Source organism: Amblyraja radiata, chromosome 21 (genome assembly GCF_010909765.2).
Source record: "Amblyraja radiata isolate CabotCenter1 chromosome 21, sAmbRad1.1.pri, whole genome shotgun sequence".
In the NCBI taxonomy this organism is placed as follows: domain Eukaryota; kingdom Metazoa; phylum Chordata; class Chondrichthyes; order Rajiformes; family Rajidae; genus Amblyraja; species Amblyraja radiata.
The window spans coordinates 36,967,681-36,985,916 of record NC_045976.1 but is presented as its reverse complement, the minus strand read 5'-3'; the positions used below and the strand labels follow the sequence as shown (position 1 = coordinate 36,985,916).

Below are 18,236 nucleotides of genomic sequence, written 5' to 3'. Positions count from 1 at the left end.
ACCTTCCATAAAAATATCAGTGTCTATTAATTGCACATATATTCTCTTTTATTCTATTCCACAAACATCAAAAATATTTCAACTACATAGATTTAAATTTATTAGAACTGAAATTTAGGAGGCAATGGGGTGGTAGCTCTGTGGCCCCCTTCATTGAACCTGTGGCCCCCTTCATTGAACCTGTGGCCCCCTAAATCCCAAAACATTTCTGTGACCCCCTGAAATTTGCCATGGTAATTGGTCATTTGCCAAATAGCAAATTTGGTTGGGAATCACTGCTGTAGCCTGCCATCATGAGGTCTCTGGGAAGTTCATAAAGCACTCATTTACATTGGTCCGACATCATTCTCATCAACTATCCTCACACTCACCCACACACAGAGTGGCCAATTAAATTATCATCCGTCTGAAGAAGGGTCCCAACCCGAAATGTCAACTATCCACGTCCTCCAGAGTTGCTGCCTGGCCCGCTGGGTTATTTCCGGCACTTTGAGTCTTTTGTTTTTGTTTATGCTTATGTTTAGGCTATGTTTATGGTTAGAGATACAGTGTGGAAACAAGCCCTTTGGCCCACCCAGTCCACACCGACCCATTCACACGAGTTCCATGCTATCCCACTTTCACATCCCGCACACCAAGGCCAATTGACAGAAGCCAATTAACCGACAAACCTGCACATAATTGGGAGGAAACTGAAGCAACTGGAGAAACCCACACACTCACAGGGAGAAGAGAGGAACTCTCGTGCAGACGCCACCCAAGGTGAGGATCAAACCTGGGTGTCTGGTGTTGTGAAGCAATAACTCCAGTGTGGTTGGAAAGCAGCATCTGGAGTTCTTTGTATTCACAATTAAATTATCATCTTTGAGATGTGGAAGGAAGCCAGGATTCCTGAGGAAACTCTCAAGGAGAGAATGTCCCATAGACATGTCCCATCCCACATGATCACACAACGGTGGTGGGTGTATGGAACGAGCTGCCAGAGGAGGTAGTTGAGGTTGGGACTATTGCAACATTTAAGAAACTATTAGATAGGTACAAGGATAGGACAGGTTTGGAGGGTTATGGGCCAAATGCAGGCAGGTGGGATTAGTGTAGAGGGGACATGTTGGTGGGCGTGGGCAAGTTGGGCCGAAGAGCCTCTTTCCACACTGTACGGCTCTATGACACTACCTAAGGTTAGGATTGAACCCAGGTCCCTGGCATTGTAAGACAGTGGCTATCCCTGGTGTATCACCCAGTAACAGTGAGGTACTGTAACGTTGCAAGAAAGGGGATAAAAAGACGGGGGAAATGTCATTGGGGAACCGGAAACAAAGAGCAAGTCAAGAGTGGGAAAAGTACCAACACTCACATTAGCCAGAGCTGAACTACAACATAGAGCTTTCAATTATTCCAACGCTATTAAGTTATCGACAGGATTATTTTGTGATATCTCCTGTTACTTGGGTATTTTCCAAAAAAGTCTGCCTTGTGCAGATTAGATTTTTTTCTTTGCCTCTCTTGTTAAACACAACCCGTTTTGAGTTACAGTGGCAGTGAGCAGGGAGATCCAGTTTCTGCTAATGGGAGGCATTAAGCTTGGCATGAAGCTTCACGGATCTGCTCTCGAGAGTTTGCTCAGCCACAAACCAGGGAAGTTGGGAAGCCATCCAACACCAAAATATCCTTCCAGTTCTTGAGCAAGAAATCAAATATCCTTTGTGGGAGGAGGGGAGGGTGTGTGATCTGCACGAGGGGTACTGTAGGGGGAGGTGTGGGGGAGAAGGGGGTGAGGAGGGGATGAGGGAGAGGGGAGGAAGAGAGGGAGGGGAAGGGGCAACGGGAGGGGGGGAGGAAGGGGAGAGTGGACGAAGGTGAGGGGAGGAGGAGAGTGAGGGGAGGAGGGGAAGGGAGGAGGAGTGGAGGAGAGGAAGGGGGGGGGGTGGAGGTGGAACAGGGAGAGGAAGGGGAAAGGAAGAGGGGAATATCTATGAGGGGAACGTGACTGAGGAAATTGGGCATGATGTAGTGTTGAAACAATTGAGCTTTAAAATGTCTGGGAAGAAACTGCAGTTTACACTGCAGACAGACACAAAATGCTGGAGTAACTCAGCGGGTCAGGCAGCATCTCTGGAGAAAAGGAATAGGTGATGTTTCGGGTCAAGAACCTTCTTCAGATGGAGAGTCAGGGGAGAGGGAACCGAGAGAGATGAAAAGGTGGAAAGAATAAATGAATGAAACATATGCAAAAAGACAGATCAAAGCCAGCAACAATGATCAAGGAAATGTGGAGCCCACAATGGTCCACTGTTGGCTGTGGAGAAGGTGATAATGAGTGATGCAAAGAGTGAAGCTCAGCAGAATGACAGTGATACTAGTAGGAAGGCTAGGGTGATGGGAGAGAGAGGGGATGCAAGGTTTACTTGAAGTTTACTTGACTCAAAAAGGCTGGCAGTATCATCAAAGACCCACACCATCCTGGCCACACACTCATCTCCCTGCTACCTTCAGGTAGAAGGTACAGGAGCCTGAAGACTGCAACAACCAGGTTCAGGAATAGCTACTTCCCCTCAGCCATCAGGCTATTAAACCTGGCTCGGACAAAACTCTGATTATTAGCAACCACTTTCTGTTATTTGCACTATACCAGTTTATTTATTCATGTGTGTATATATTTATATCATGGTATATGGACACATTTATCTGTTTTGTAGTAAATGCCTACTATTTTCTGTGTGCTTAAGCAAAGCAAGAATTTCATTGTCCTATACAGGGACACATGACAATAAACTCACTTGAACTTGAAAAAGTTAGAGAAATCATTATTCATCAATATATGGAGCTCCAACACTGGCGACCTCGGCGAAAGATCCCAGGCCTCCGCGATGTTTAATGTCAGCGCCGCCCGTGGCTGAAAGCTCCGCAGCCCACAGCTCCACAGCAAGTCCCAGCACTCTGGAGCCTCCAACACGGCGACCCCAGCAAGGCATCGGCCGCTCCGCGATGGCACCCCAATGCCGCGCCGGCTCTGAAGCCGAAGCTCTGGCCGGTCTCCGGCAGGAAAGGCCACGCCAATCCATACGCTAGGCCGCAAGGAGGGGGTGAAGCTTTCGGCTCAGAGGAAAGACGCATCCTCGACACAGGTAGCTACTGTGAAAAACAGGTCCCCCCCCCCACATAAAAAGAATAAAATAATTCCAAAACAAAACTTTTGACGGACTAAAAATTAAAAAAAGGATGAAAGTACGAACAGCTGGAAACGAGGCTGCCACACTCGATGGCACCACCACAAGGAACTGCAAATGCTGGTTTATAAAAAAAAGACACTCAATGGTGGAGTAACTCAGCGGGTCAGACAGTAACTGTGGAGAACATGGATAGGGGACGTGCAGGTCAGGACTCTTCTTCAGACTGGAGGGGTGAACTCTTCACTCTGAAGAAGGGTCCCGATCCAAAACGTCACCTATCCATGTTCTCCAGAGATGCTGCCTGTCCGGTTGAGTTACTCCAGCACTTGGACAAAGACAAATGGACAGGCACATGGATAGGAACGGTTTAGAGGGATATGGGCTAGACTGGGTAGATGGGAAAGTTGGGCCGAATGGCCTGATTCCATGCTGTATGACTGCGAATCACTTTCCAATCCAATGGAGACACTGGGTCTGGATTGATCCAAGCCCAAACCAGGGCCATTACCAACCCTCCAGTCTCCTTCCACCTGCTTCCAAATCAGGCCTTCCTAATCTTTTGTTCCACATGGCTTCTAAACAAACCCTCCTACTTTTCCTCAGACATCTAACGGGTCTGTCCCACTTTCACGACCGAATTCACCACCTTTTTTTACTTGTAGACATTTTTCATCAGGCTAGAAAAACGCCCGTTTCGGCCCGAAACTTTGCCTATTTCCTTCGCTCCATAGATGCTGCTGCACCCGCTGAGTTTCTCCAGCATTTTTGTGTATCTTCGATTTTCCAGCATCTGCAGTTCCTTCTTAAACACCCCGACCTACTTGATGGCACGAGTACCTACGACTAGCATCACGGCCTACCTACGACCTACCTACGACCTCGTGACGACCATGCTGCAAGTATGAGTCAAGGGCAAACTCGGCAGAGGTCGTGAATTAGGTCGTGAAAGTGGGACAGGCCCTTTAGAGATTTCCCCTGAAGCAACAGCTGGAGGGAAGAATCCACGTGGTACTAGCTACTGAAACCCACCAGACACCCACCAGGAGGCAACCTGTGGCACACTCAACAGACCTGCGGCCAGTACCACCTCATTGGCCAGTTATAAGGTCATAAAGAGTCATTTGGCCCATCAAGTCTACTCTGCCATTCAATCGTGGCTGATCTATCCCTCCTAACCTCATTCTCCTGCCTTCTCCCCATAACCCCCGACACCCATATTAATCAAGAATCTATCTATCTCTGTCAGAAAATATCCACTGACTTGGCCTCCACTGTCTTCTGTGGCAAATAATTCCACAGATTCACCACCCTCTGACTAAAGAGATTCCTCTTCATCTCCTTCCTCAAAGAACGCCTCCATCCACTCCTCAGGATAACAAAACCCAAGAGAGAGAAAGCGGATGACTTTGAGACAACTCCCACTCACCTCTTCCTCACACACCTTAAACTATCAGCTGCCACCAGTGGGAAATCCAAAATGCAGACAATTTCTGAATTACACACACACACACATTTCAATTTTTTTTTAAATCCATTATGGAGTCATGAGCATTGAAGACAAAACCGTCATTTGGAGATCATTCTTGAGAGCAATGCACCATGTGATTCAATAAGCACTTTAGTACCATACCGATGCATGTCATTAGTCAGTGTAGGATGAGCTTGAAGCACACATTTTGACATATAATTCCTCACGAATATCGCTCACTGATATTATATGTGACCATGAAACGACTCATTAAGTCTACCGGCAGTGAAAAACAAATTTGGTCGTGTCATTTGCCTTTCAAATTCTACCTTGTCGCCAGGGTTCCACGCGTTCCTCTCTTCGTAGGAAAGGACCCTCATTCTGTATTTAGCATTAAACCCGGCTTCAGACCTCGACTGATCCCAGAATCCAGATTCAGGTCCAGGAATAAAAGGTGACACATTTAGAAAGACCCAACAAAGACCAACGGGGGGGGGGTCACACAGTCTGTTGAGCTCCCGCCTCACAGCGCCAGAGACCCGGGTTCAACCCTGACCTGGGGAGCTTAGTGTGTGGAGTTTGCAAGCACTCCCTGTGACTGCGTGGGTTTCCTCCGGGTGCTCCGGTTTCCTCCCACATCCCAAAGGCGTGCGGGGTTGAGTCTTAATTGGCCTCTGTAAAATTGTCGGGATGAGACAAGAAAGTGGGATGACCTAGAACTAGTGTGAACAGGTGATCGATGGTCGGCATGGACTTGGTGGGCAGAAGGGCCTGTTTTAGTGCTGGATCTTTCAATCAATCTTTCTATTAGGGGTGGATTACATAGGATATATGGCAGAGAAATGGTTCATTTGGCCCAACAGTAAATGCCGGCATTTAGTTTAGTTTAGTTTAGTTGAGAGATACAGCGTGAAAACAGGCCCTTCGGCTGACCGAGTCTGCACCGACCAATGATCCCTGTACACAAGCACTCTCTGACACACACGGGACAATTTTTAATTGTTAATTTTACCAAGGCTGTATGCCTTTGGAGCTTGGGAGAAAACAGGAGCACCTGGAGAAAACCCACGTGGTCCGTATAGACAGTACCCGTGTTCAGGATCGAACCAGGGTCTCTACCGCTGCGCCACCGTGCCACCCCAAATGGACCGCGGATGGGAAAAGCAGGAGGGCTTGAAGGACTTGGGGAGTGTGGAACACGAGAGTATTCATCGGAGCGTGTGGGGCCCGCAGAGGTGAAAGAGAAGATGGTCGGGGAAGTGGGGACTGGAGGTTCCGAGAACGTTACTTGGCGAGAGTTAACGTATCACATGGCACGCATTCGCGACGTGACTCATCGCTGTCTGCACGGGGAAACACGCCGGTCCTGGTGGGGTTTGAATAACAAAAACCCTGCTTACCGTAGTCTCAATAATATGCCAAAAATCAATACGGTATTAATGTAACACTCAAATATTGAATAGCTGTACATGCATTACGTGAGTCGCTGCCTTGTCTGCATTGTTTTATTGTGACAGATCAGAGAGGCTTTGCAAGCTTTTATATTACATTTTAATCAATAATGAGCGAGGACTTAAAATGCCGATTCAAAGGCCGTTCACCCCCCCTCAGTAAAGTGCTGCTGTTACAGAAACCATGGCCCCTGCACACACCTTGCATAAAGGGCTGTCAAAATTCCCAGCCCCACTCCCGGCCTGACAACAAACAGGCAGCTTGCGCTGTGCTGGGAGACTGTGGAGGGATGAAGGTTTGCACCTTCGGGTTCACTCATGGTCATTTCTGCACCTACCCTCCCGCCCTCTCCCCGTTTATCCACTCAATCTGAAGAAGGGTCCCGACCCGAAATGCCACGCAGCAGGCAACCGAACCATCCCACCACAACGAGAGACTCTCTGGAGTTTAGAAGAATGAGGGGGGGACCTCAATGCTACATGTGATCGATGGTCGGCATGGGTGGAAGGTTGCAACCTTCACGTGGCGCGCCCTGTTTCGACGAATGCAATCAACCCGGCGTGCACAATCAAATAAGATCAAACAGAACAAGTTGTCCCGCAACTTTAGGCTGTGCACGCCTTACGCAAGAAGAAGAATGCAACATACAGAATGGTGAAAGGCCTGGATAGGATGGATGTGGAGAGTCTAGGACTAGAGGTCACAGCCTCAGAATCAAAGGACGTTATTTTCGGAAGAGATGAGGAGAAATTTCTTTAGTCAGAGAGTGGTGAATCTGTGGAATTCTTTGCCACAGAAGGCTGTGGAGGCCAAGTCAGTGGATATTTTTAAGGCAGAGATAGATAGATTCTTGATTAGTGTGGGTGTCAGAGGTTATGGGGGTGAAGGCAGGAGAATGGGGTTAGGAGGGAGAGATAGATCAGCCATGATTGAATGGCGGAGTAGACTTGATGGGCCGAATGGCCTAATTCTACCCCTATTCCTCATGACCTTATGAGGGCAGTCCTGAACTACCATCTCACACATTGGTGACCCTCGGACTGTCTTCAATTGGACTTTACCTTGCATCAAACGTTTGCCCTTATCATGTATCTGTACACTGTTAATGGCTTAATTAATAGAGAAGAGGGGTGAAATGAAAGGCGGGGGGGGGGGGGGGGGGGGGGGGTCGAGGGGGTAAAGAAGACTATGGGGAGGTGGCAAGGAAGAGGAGAGAGGAGGCGGTGAGGAAGAGAGGATGAAGGAAAGACTGGGGAAAGAGAGGAAAGCGGATGCTCATGAGAACAAGGGAAGAGCAAGGTGAAGGATGGATAGAGGATGGAGGGATAAATAATAAGGACAGAAGGGGAAGGGAAGAGGAGAGAAGAAGGGAAAGGAGGTGGTGGAGAGGTACCGGAAGAGTTAGCTCGTGGCAGAAGCAAGGAAGTGAAGATGCTATCTAAAACACAAAAGGACACAAAGTGCTGGAGTAACTCAGCAGGTCAGGCAGCATCTCTGGGGAACATGGAAAGGTGATGTTTTGGATCGACCTCCTGTGTCCTAGGAGGTAGCTGATGGTTGGATTGTTTCTGGAAACCAGTCCCCCTCAATGCTCGAGAGAGAGTGCCAGACAAGAAAACACCACAAAACAAGTGGTGAACCGGCTAATGGCTGGGACGTTCCAAGGGCTGGTGTAAGTGTAATTCTCCTCCTCATGTTACCGTTGATGTTGGACTCGTTTATGCGCCTTGCAGGAAGGAGGTAGTAAAGTATGGTTCAACGTCTCTGCCCCTTGTGGAGGTCCTCCAGGATTCCACATCCAGGCGTTAGACCTGGATTGTAGCTGTCCTGAGGGATTTAGGGGAGGGGAGGGAGGTGGGGGTGGAAGGTTTACCTGAGATACACTGCAGGCTGCATTCACACACAATGGGATCTCTGCAAGTTATGGATTTATTGGGATACCTACAGCTAATAGGGAGTCCGAACGAGGCTGATAGGAGGATCTGTGACAAAATGCAAAAATAATTCATTCTGCATGGGTTTAAAGAGAATTAGGCCAATCTCACCTGGGTAATTAGAGAATAATATAACTGTTCAAACTGGATGAACAATGAACAGAAATGGGGCGATTAGCCGTGCACGTGTATGTATTGACTCCGGCACCGGGCACTTAAGTAAGAATGACCCAAATTGCACGTTTCACAGCGTAGGTTGCAGTAGGGTGGAAATGAGAGAATAGCACACGTTACAAGAGCTGCCGCCTAAAGTGCTTGTTTATCTGTTTGGCCTCAACGAGAACATTTTCTGAGCCTGGCAAAAAAAAACGATCTTTAGAATTTATTTAAGAAGGAACTGCAGATGCTGGAAAATCGAAGGTAGACAAAAGTGCTGGAGAAACTCAGCGGGTGCGGCAGCATCTATGGAGCGAAGGAAATGGGCGACGTTTCGGGTCGAGACCCTTCTTCAGGATTTATTTTCACGATCAGGGCGTTGCAAGAAACGGCGGCGTTTCTACCCAAGTGGGTGCCCTATATTCTTGAACTGCTGCAGTTCCTTCAGTTAGTCATCCCCGCACAGCTGAGGGGCAAGCACTTGTACAATTCCGAGCCCATCAACAATGAAGGAGCCCGTCAGCAATGAAGGACCACATGGGCCAACGTAAACCTCCTTGCTGTAATAAAAATGGGCTTCATAGGAGAGTCGTTGCACAATAACACAGGGTCAGTTGGTGAGATGTGAGGAGAAGGCGGTGGAGACTAAGTCAATGGATGTTTTTAAGGTGGAGATTGATAGGTTCTTGATTAGTACGGGTGTCAGGGGTTCTGGGGTAAAGGCAGAAGAAATGGGTTGAGAGGGAAAGATAGATCAGTCATGTTTGAATGGTGGAGTAGACTTGATGGGTTGAGTGGCCTAACTCTGCTCTTATGACCTGGGAACCTTATGAGAGAGAGTATCCAAGAGGTGAATTGTAAGGGGCACCTTGAGGCAGGGGAGGTGTAAGGATGGAATTCCAGCAATGATAATTGAAGGCATAAGCAGTAGCAACAGGAGAATTGAAATCAGGAAATCAAGGGTGGCTTTAGATGACAAGAAAGTGTCTGTGTGACGGGCCTGGTTGGTGACGTGAAGCCATCTGAAAGTGAAGCATCTGCTGAGACGAATCAGGGGAGGTAGAAGGTGGGGAATAATTACCAAACAAATAGACCGATGAGATGGAACCATGGAAAACAGTTGCTGCGTTAAATGCCTTCGAATCCAAGTCATTTGCAGAACAGTTTAGTTTCGTTTAGAGATATCCTGCATGGAAACAGGCCCTTCGGCCCACCGAGTCCGCGCCGACCAGATATCCCCGCTCATTAACACTACCCTATGCACACTAGGGACAATTGTATATTAATACCAAGGCAATTAACCAACAAACCTGTTCGTCTTTGTAGTGTGCCCCCTAGTATGTAATAATAATAATAATAAATTTTATTTAATGGGCGCCTTTCAGACATCTCAAGGACACCTTACATAGTAATCGGAATAAAAACATATAATCGGAATATAACAAGTAATAAAGACATCACAGAGACACAAATTAAAAACAGAATTCAATCCAAAAACAGAAAATCAAAAACACAGTGTGAAGAGAGAGCAGCGGCAGCCAAAGCGCGCCAGCGTCCACTCTCCCTTCACGGCAGCCATCTTGGACACAGACCTACAGGACTACAATTAGACAAAAAAAATTTGTAGGACATGTATGTAGGACATAGAACTAGTGTACGGGCGTTCAATGGATGGCTGGGCTGAAGGGCCTGTTTCCACGCTGTATCTCTAACTTAGAAACACACTAAATTAAACGTTTTCTCGCACTGACGATACGTGGAGATACGAGTGGTAGCGGAGAGAGTTATTTGTCACAGGTTTGTGGGTGGGAATGAGCTTGCCATATCAGTGGTGAGCCCAGGTCTTCTCACAACTCCAACCAAGGAAGGGGAACTTTGAGACAAATCAATTAGACCGAGACTTGCCCATATCATATTCCGCTCTGAGACTTTGCAGCTATTCCCAGCCTTGGGCACGCAGCCATACAGCAGTCAGGGAGAGAATCGCACCTCTCACACAATCAGCCCATCCGCACGACAATATCCCCAGATTCAATCACGCTCTTTGTCTCTTCGACAATTAAAAGGTGAATGCCACACAGTGTAATAACTTGCATGCAACGTCGGAAAAACATTCTAAAGCCTTTCATGGGAACATTGACAAACAAAAACAATTGACCATCACATAACAAGACTTTGGGGAAAATGGGCCAAGCTTTGATGTCAGGATAATGTCATTACAAAGGCAGGCACGGGCAAGATTGCAGAGAATATTGAAAACAAGACAAGATTTAAAAAATCAAAATATTAAGGTCATTTTGAAGGAGCAGATGCTCATATTCTTGTACAATTGAAGGATGCCATTTGGCCCATCAAGCTCCTGCTAGCTCTCCGAGGCAATCCATTCGGTTCTGTTCCTCTCCAACAAAACTTTCACATATGCCCACCAACTCTCCCCAACTTCGAAATTAAACCGATTTACAGACAGGGTGATGGGTGTGGTGAGAAACGAAGTAGGTATATCAACACCTTTTGGTCTTTTCTTTTTCTTTTCTTTTTATTATTTTTCGTTTTTGTCTTTTGATTTTTTAAAGTTTTTACTTATTCACTCTGCGACTAACACTCCTTGGTGGTTTAGGGGTTTACACGTTCACTAGCTCTTTCTCTCTCTCTTGCTCTTTTTCTCTCTTTCTATTTCATTTTTGTCAAAATTAAAATGGAAGATGTACAATAAAAGCATTTTGTCATATGCCGCGGTTTATACTACTGCGTATGACTGCTTCTAATAAAAATATTATTTTTTTTAAAAAACTCTCCCCAATCCGCCCGCCACCCACCTACAGCGAGGCGGCAACTAACGCATCTGTACATCGCTGGGACGTGGACGGAGACTGGCGAACTCTGAGGAAAGTCCACGTGGTCACTGGGAGAAAGTGCAAGGTCCCACGTGAGACAGCATCCGAGATCAGGATCGAACCCGGGTTGCCGGAGCCGTGAGGCAGCGGAAGAAATCGAAGCAGGAAAAGAGAGGGAATGAGGATTAGGAAGAAGATTAAAGCGGCACGGTGGCGCAGCGGTAGAGTTGCTGCCTTACGGCGCCAGAGACCCGGATTCGAACCTGACTACGTGTGCTGTCCGTACACGTGACCTGCGCGGGTTTTCTCCAGGATGTCCGATTTCCTCCCACACTCCAAAAATGCACGTGTTTATAATAGGTTAATTGGTTTGGTATAATTATAAATTGTCCCTAGTGTGCAATATATTGCTAGTGTACAGCGGTCGCTGGTCGGCACGGACTCAGTGGGCCGAAGGGCCTGTTCCCGCGCTGTATTTCTAAACTAAGCTTAACTGAATGAGAAGCTGCAAAGACACAGCAGAGGGATTCAAACCGGGTTACGAAGAGGCCAGGTTGCAGGTATAGAGGATGTGAGGGAAGTGAAGGTTACATAGGTAGGAATGAGCAAGATGACAACGCACTTTGAAAACAGGATGAGAATTTTAAAATCAAAGTGGAACCAATAAAGATTTAATCAGCACAAAGGTAGATGGGACTGGGTTCAGGATGAGCAATGGCAGCCAGCGAGGATTGTGTGGAAATACTGTAGTTATATCTGGATTATAAAGGTATCAATAAAGGCTTCAGCTCAGGAGGATGTGGGTAGACGTGGAAGATGTTACAGAAGTGGAAATGGATGGCCTGGCTCATGACATGGACAGAAGTTCTAACAGTTATTTGGGATAAATATCACTCCAAGGCAGCTCTGGACCTCAGTCCATTGGGGAGAGTCCCTGGGCAGCAGGATGGAGTTATATTTGTTGTGAAGGAAGCTGAACCCGTGTGGAGAGATGATTCACTAAGGGCACTGCAAGAGATCCAATACCTGACAGAGATCAGCAGCCATATCTGACTCATGAAACAGTGTCCGTAATGAACCGAAGATAGACACAAAAACCTGGAGTAACTCAGGAGGTCGTGCGGCACCTTTGGCGAAAAGGAATAGGTGACATTTTGGGTCGGGACCCAAAAAAGAAAGGTCTGAAGAAGGGTCTCGACCTGAAACGTCACCTATTCCTTTTCACCAGAGATGCTGCCTGACTCGCTGAGATACTCCAGCTATTGGTGTCTTACATTCATTGTGATGGGGAAGGAAAGCTTTAGTTTATGCCTCTCCAGTGGTTCATTGTCTGTGGAATTCTCTGCCTCAGAGGGCGGTGGAGGCAGGTTCTCTGGACGCTTTCAAGAGAGAGCTAGATAGGGCTCTTAAAAACAGCAGAGTCAGGGGATATGGGGAGAAGGTAGGAACGGGGTACTGATTGGGGACGATCAGCCATGATCACATTGAATGGCGGTGCTGGCTCGAAGGGCCAAATGGCCAACTCCTGCACCTATTGTCTATTGTAGGACATTTCTGCTGAAACAGTGTTGGATATCAGACATGTTGGTACACAAGAGATGCTGGTGTGATAGAGCATTGTCATCAGTCATCTATATAAAAACACTTGAGTAGGAACGAGAAACATAGTAGATGGCATTGTGAATGGATGCAGGGTATTTATAAGATCATCAGGAAGGGGTTGATTACAGACACTGTTTCATGAGTCAGATATGGCTGCTGATCTCTGTCAGGTATTGGATCTCTTGGAGTGCCTTTAGGGAACCATCTCTCCACATGGGTTCAGCTCACAAACCCAAAGGCTCTCTGCACAGCAAAGCAGTTGATGCGTTGGTTTCACATTGACCTCAGTTTGGCTGGACTAAATGATGGATGGATGGATGTAAAGCTGTACTTGCGAGCAGTCACAACAGCACCACAGCGAGCCGCTGACTACACCAGGACTGGTTTCAAATTCCACTCACACCTTGCTTGGCCTTGCAGCTTTTATTATTTCCTTTAATTTGTTCAAAGCACATGGACAACCTTTATTGTCCATTACTCATTACATTGGACCTAGACGTTTGCTTATCTGCTTCACGGCAGCTGAGATTCATAGTCATAGAGTCTTACAGTGTGAAAACAGGCCCTTCAGCCAACGTGTCCCACCTACACTAGTCCTACCTGCCTGTGTTTAGCCCATATCCCTCTAAACATGTCCCATGTACCTGTCTAAATGTTTCTTAAATGTTGCTGTAGTACTTAGAACTCGTTAAGATAGCAGAGTCAAAGGATATGGGGAGAAGGCAGGAACGGGGTACTGATTGTGGATGATCAGCCATGATCACATTGAATGGCGGTGCTGTCTCGAAGGGCCGAATGGCCTACTCCTGCCCCTATTGTCTATTGTCTGCCTCAACTACCCCCTCCGGCAGCTTGATACAATACAATTCAATTTATTGTCATTTGGACCCCTTGAGGTCCAAACGAAATGTCGTTTCTGCAGCCATACATTACAAACAAATAGACCCAAGACACAACATAATTTACATAAACATCCATCACATTGCTGTGATGGAAGGCCAAAAAATTGTCCCGCAGCCATTAAAGCCACGCCGGGTGATGCAAGGTCGCGCACCGGGTCTTGGTGTTAGAGCCCCCGGCGCGCGCTCGCAGTCCCGCAGCCATTCCAAGCCGCGCGGGGCGATGGTGTAAGGCCCCGCTGCAGGAGCTCTTCAACCCCGCAACTCGGGCGGGAGAAGTCGCCGTTGCGGAAGCCCTGAAAAGCGGTCTCCCTCCAGGGACCCGCGGGCTCCCGGTGCCGTCCGCCAAACCCGCAGTTGCAGCCACCGAATCTCCGGGGGTCGTGTCGCAGCAGCGTCCACCACAGCTCCACCCGCTCTGGACTCGGCCAGCTCCGCGACGGTGAGGTGAGTAGTCGGCACCACAGCCCCCGGTCTTCCTGTTGGAGGCCGCTCCTCGTTGCAGCCCCAACGACAACGGAGACCCGACAAAGAAAAGGTCGGGTCTCCCGTGCAGGGAGAGATTTAAAAGTTACCCCCTCCCCCCCACACCACCCCCACACACATACCCCAACAAAATTAACAAAAACTACATAAAAACATAAGACATAAAATAATAAAAACGCAGACGGACTGCAGAGGCCGCTGCTGACGAAAGTCGCGCCGCCCACGGGAAGGCGGATCCATGCACCCACCACCCTTTGTGTGAAAAAGTTACCCCTCAGGTTCCTATTAAATCTTTCCCCCCTCACATTAAACCTATGCCCTCTGGTTCTCGATTCCCTCTACTCTGGGCAAGAGACTCTGTGCATCTACCCTATCTATTCCTCTCATGTCTTTGTGGACAGTCGATCACATGTTTCCAGGTCTGGAGTCACATACGTCAGAAACTAGGGGAGGATTGTAAATGTCCTACCTTTACAGATATAATGCATCAAATGGGTTTAAACGATAATCCCATATAGTTTCATAATAATAATAATGGATGGGATTTATATAGCGCCTTTCTAATACTCAAGGCGCTTTACATCGCATTATTCATTCACTCCTCAGTCACTCCTCAGTCACACTCGGTGGTGGTAAGCTACTTCTGTAGCCACAGCTGCCCTGGGGCAGACTGACGGAAGCGTGGCTGCCAATCTGCGCCTACGGCCCCTCCGACCACCACCAATCACTCACACACATTCACACACAGGCAAAGGTGGGTGAAGTGTCTTGCCCATGGCCACCATTGTCATGACTCGCTCTTTCTTCAATTGAAAATGTCTTCATGGTGGGATTTAATTTAATGATCTCTGGGTCACTCATCGAGCAGCTGGACTATTAGCCAGTAACCAAAATGGCAACCCATTCTCCTGCTGAATAAGTAAACTGAGCCCTAGATGGGAATTAGTGCCATTCCCTTGGCTTGTATCCACTTCACAGAGCACTTTAGGCTTTAGAGATACAGCGCGGAAACAGGCCCTTCGGCCCGCCGAGTCCACGCCACCCATCGATAACCCCGTGTACTAACGCTATCCTATACGCTAGGGACAACTTACAATTTTTACCAAAGCCAATTGATCTACAAACCTATATGTCTTTGGAGTGTGGGAGAAAGCTGGAGCTCCCGGAGAAAACCCAAGTGGCCACAGTGGGAACGTGCAAACTCCACGCGAACAGCGACTCTACCAGCTGCGCTACTGCACACCACCACCCCGTGCCTTTACAATCCAACGATTCTGATTATTTTCAATATTCCCGAGATTTCACGACCCCCCAAAAAAACCCCATGAGGTTGCAAAGTGAATCTGATTGAATAAAGTTCCTTTCGTTGCAAACTCGCCAGACTGGGAGGAGCCAATTCACGCTTGGATAACCTTGCACAGTTTCTGGTGGCTATAAAACTGGACGAGAAGCCAACAGGTTAACAAGAGAAAGAGCATTTCATGCGGCTGACAAATCCCCCAAACCTCTCCGTTCTTTCCTCAAGTTTCTTTCGAGCTGAGAGTCTGGAAGTTGGTGACCTCCAGAGTGACCTCAGCCAGCCTTGAACTAGTCACCACACACGTTACAAATAGTCAGCTCTCGGCTTGCCTTCCAGGACAGTCTCCACCCCTGGAGGCCTGGCAGCAGAGATCTACGTTTTCAATTGACACCAACTAAATGATTCATCAGGCCTGAAGAGCTTTCCTCACGGTGCAGACAGCAGCCGAGGCAACAGGATCTCCTCGGCTTGCCTGGGCTCTCCGACAACTATCCCAATCGATGCTCTCTGCAGCTCCGTGGCTGGAGTCAAGTTTCGAGGAGCAAAAAGCCAGGACAGAGACCTCATGAAATCCATCCACACACCTTGGCACCGTGCCCAAGAGCAGGAATCTAACACCACACTCTGCCCACAGCCCTGAATCAAGCCTGCTTCTTTCTTGACTCATTGCCAGCCCAGGTCCCCTCCTGCAAGATGAAAGCACACAACTACAATTTCTTCAGTACTGATGTTGTCAAGCCAGAAAGGTTACAGCAAAGATTTACAAGGAGACCAGGACTCAAGGGTCTGAGGTGATAGGGAGCAGTTGAGCAGGCTAGGACTCTATTCCTTGGAGCGCAGGAGGATGAAGTGTGTTCGAAAAGAGGTGTACAAAATTATGGGAGGAATAGGTCGGGTAAATGCGCAGAGTCTCTTGCCAGAGTAGAGGAAATCGAGAATCAGAGGACATAGGTTTAAGGTGACGGGAGAAGATTTAATAGGAACCTGAGGGGTAACATATTTACACAAAGGGTGGTGGGTGTATGGAACAAACTGCCAGAGGAGGTCGTTGAGGCAGGTACTATTCCAAATTTTAAGAAGCAGTTAAGGCAGGTACATGGATAGGACAGGCTTGGAGGGATATGGGACAAACGCTGGCAGGTGGGACTAGTGTAGATGGTACATATCAGCTGGTGTGGGCAAGTTGGGCCGAAGGGCCCTTTTCCACGTTGTGTGAGGTAAACGAGAGGAAAATGTGGAGTAGGTGAAGGAGGAAGGTGGTGAAGAGAAGGAGCGGAATTCCCACTTTGCTCCATGATCGGGGGCACCAGGCCCAGTCAGGTCCTGCTGCCTGGGAGCGAAGGACAGTTCTCAAGAGTGAAGAGTGTTTAATTGTCATGAGCAATGCAAATCTTACATGCTGCAGCACTACAGGCCGATTAGCATGACAAAGAAATACACAATGCACTAAAAAGCAATAAAGGTATAGAGAAATGATCAGCAAATTACTGGGGAGTAATTGATTATAGATTGTATGTGACTTCCCCGTGCCAATATTCATCCATCAAGATACATTTCAGATGCAGATTACGTGTTCAGTATCGCTGGGTGATTGGAAAAGCTCAAGGCACAGAACACACTTCAAAAAATACCTCATTGGATGCAAGACTCTTCAGAATAAAGCAAGGTCATGAATTAATACGACTCTTTCCTCATGTTCATCAGCCAATAACCCAGGCATAAAGGATCAACATAATCTGACTGCTTTTCTTATATTTCATTTCCATAATATCAGGTTTTCATAAGTGATCGGAGCAGAATTAGGCCATTCGGCCCATCGGGTCAACTCCGCCATTCAATCATGGCTGATCTGTCTTTCCCTCTCGACCCCATTCTCCTACCTTCTCCACATAGCCCCTGACTCCCGTACTAATCAAGAATTTATTTCCCGATCTTTCTTGGTGACTGGGGGGGGGAATTTTGGGGAAGGAGGAGTTGGGGCTATTGGTGGGGCAGCAGAGTGGCACAGCGGTAGAGTTGCTGCCTCACAGCGCCAGAGACCTGGGTTTGATCCTGTGTGCGGGCGCTGTCTGTACGGAGTTTGTACGCTCTCCCCGTGACCTGCGTGGGTTTTCTCTGAGACCTTCGGTTTCCTCCCACACTCCAAAGAGGTACAGGTTTGTAGGCTTTATTGGCCTGGTATAATTGTAAATTATCCCTAGTGTGTGTAGACTAGCTTTCGTATGTGGGGATTGCTGGCCGGCGTGGATTCGATGGGCCGAAGGTCTTGTTTCCGCGCTGTATCACTAAACTAAACTAAATCTAAACTCTAAAGACAGACAGGTTTTGTAGGTTAATTGGGTTTGGTGAAATTGTAAATTGTCCCTGCTGTGTAGGCTAGTGTAGCGTGTGATCGTTGGTCGGTGTGGACTCAATGGGCCGAAGGGCCTGCTCTGCATTGTATCTCTAAAGTCTAAAGTCATATCCTCAGCCAGAACATGAGCACTTTCCCCAACTGTTGCTAAACATTAAAAACATAAGAACATAAGCAGGGGAGGCCATTCGGCCCATCATTCCTGTTCCACCATCCAATCCTATCAGAACTGATCTTTATCTCAGCCCTACTTAACTTAGTTTAGTTTATTGTCACGTGTACCGAGGTACAGTGAAAAGATTTTGTCGAGGGCTATTCAGTCAGTGGAAAGACAATACATGATTACAGTCAAGCCATTTACAGTGTACAGATACATGATAGGGGATATCCCAGATTCCCAACTTCAAGGAGCACTTGCTTTCCCTCCCTCTCCATCCCCTTCCCAGTTCTCCCACCAGTCTTACTGTCTCCAACTACATTTTTATCTCTGTACCGCCCACTCCCCTGACATCAGTCTGAAGCAGAGCAAGAATTTCATTGTCCTATCAGGGACACATGACAATAAACTCTCTTGAATCTTGA

The 18,236-nt window shown here is 47.7% G+C and overlaps 1 protein-coding gene across 7 annotated transcripts in view; it reads right to left on the bottom strand.

Moving 5' to 3' along the window:
* plxna4 (plexin A4) overlaps positions 1–18,236 on the bottom strand; it is a 538,927-nt gene that overhangs the window by 212,719 nt on the left and 307,972 nt on the right. The window lies entirely within an intron of this gene.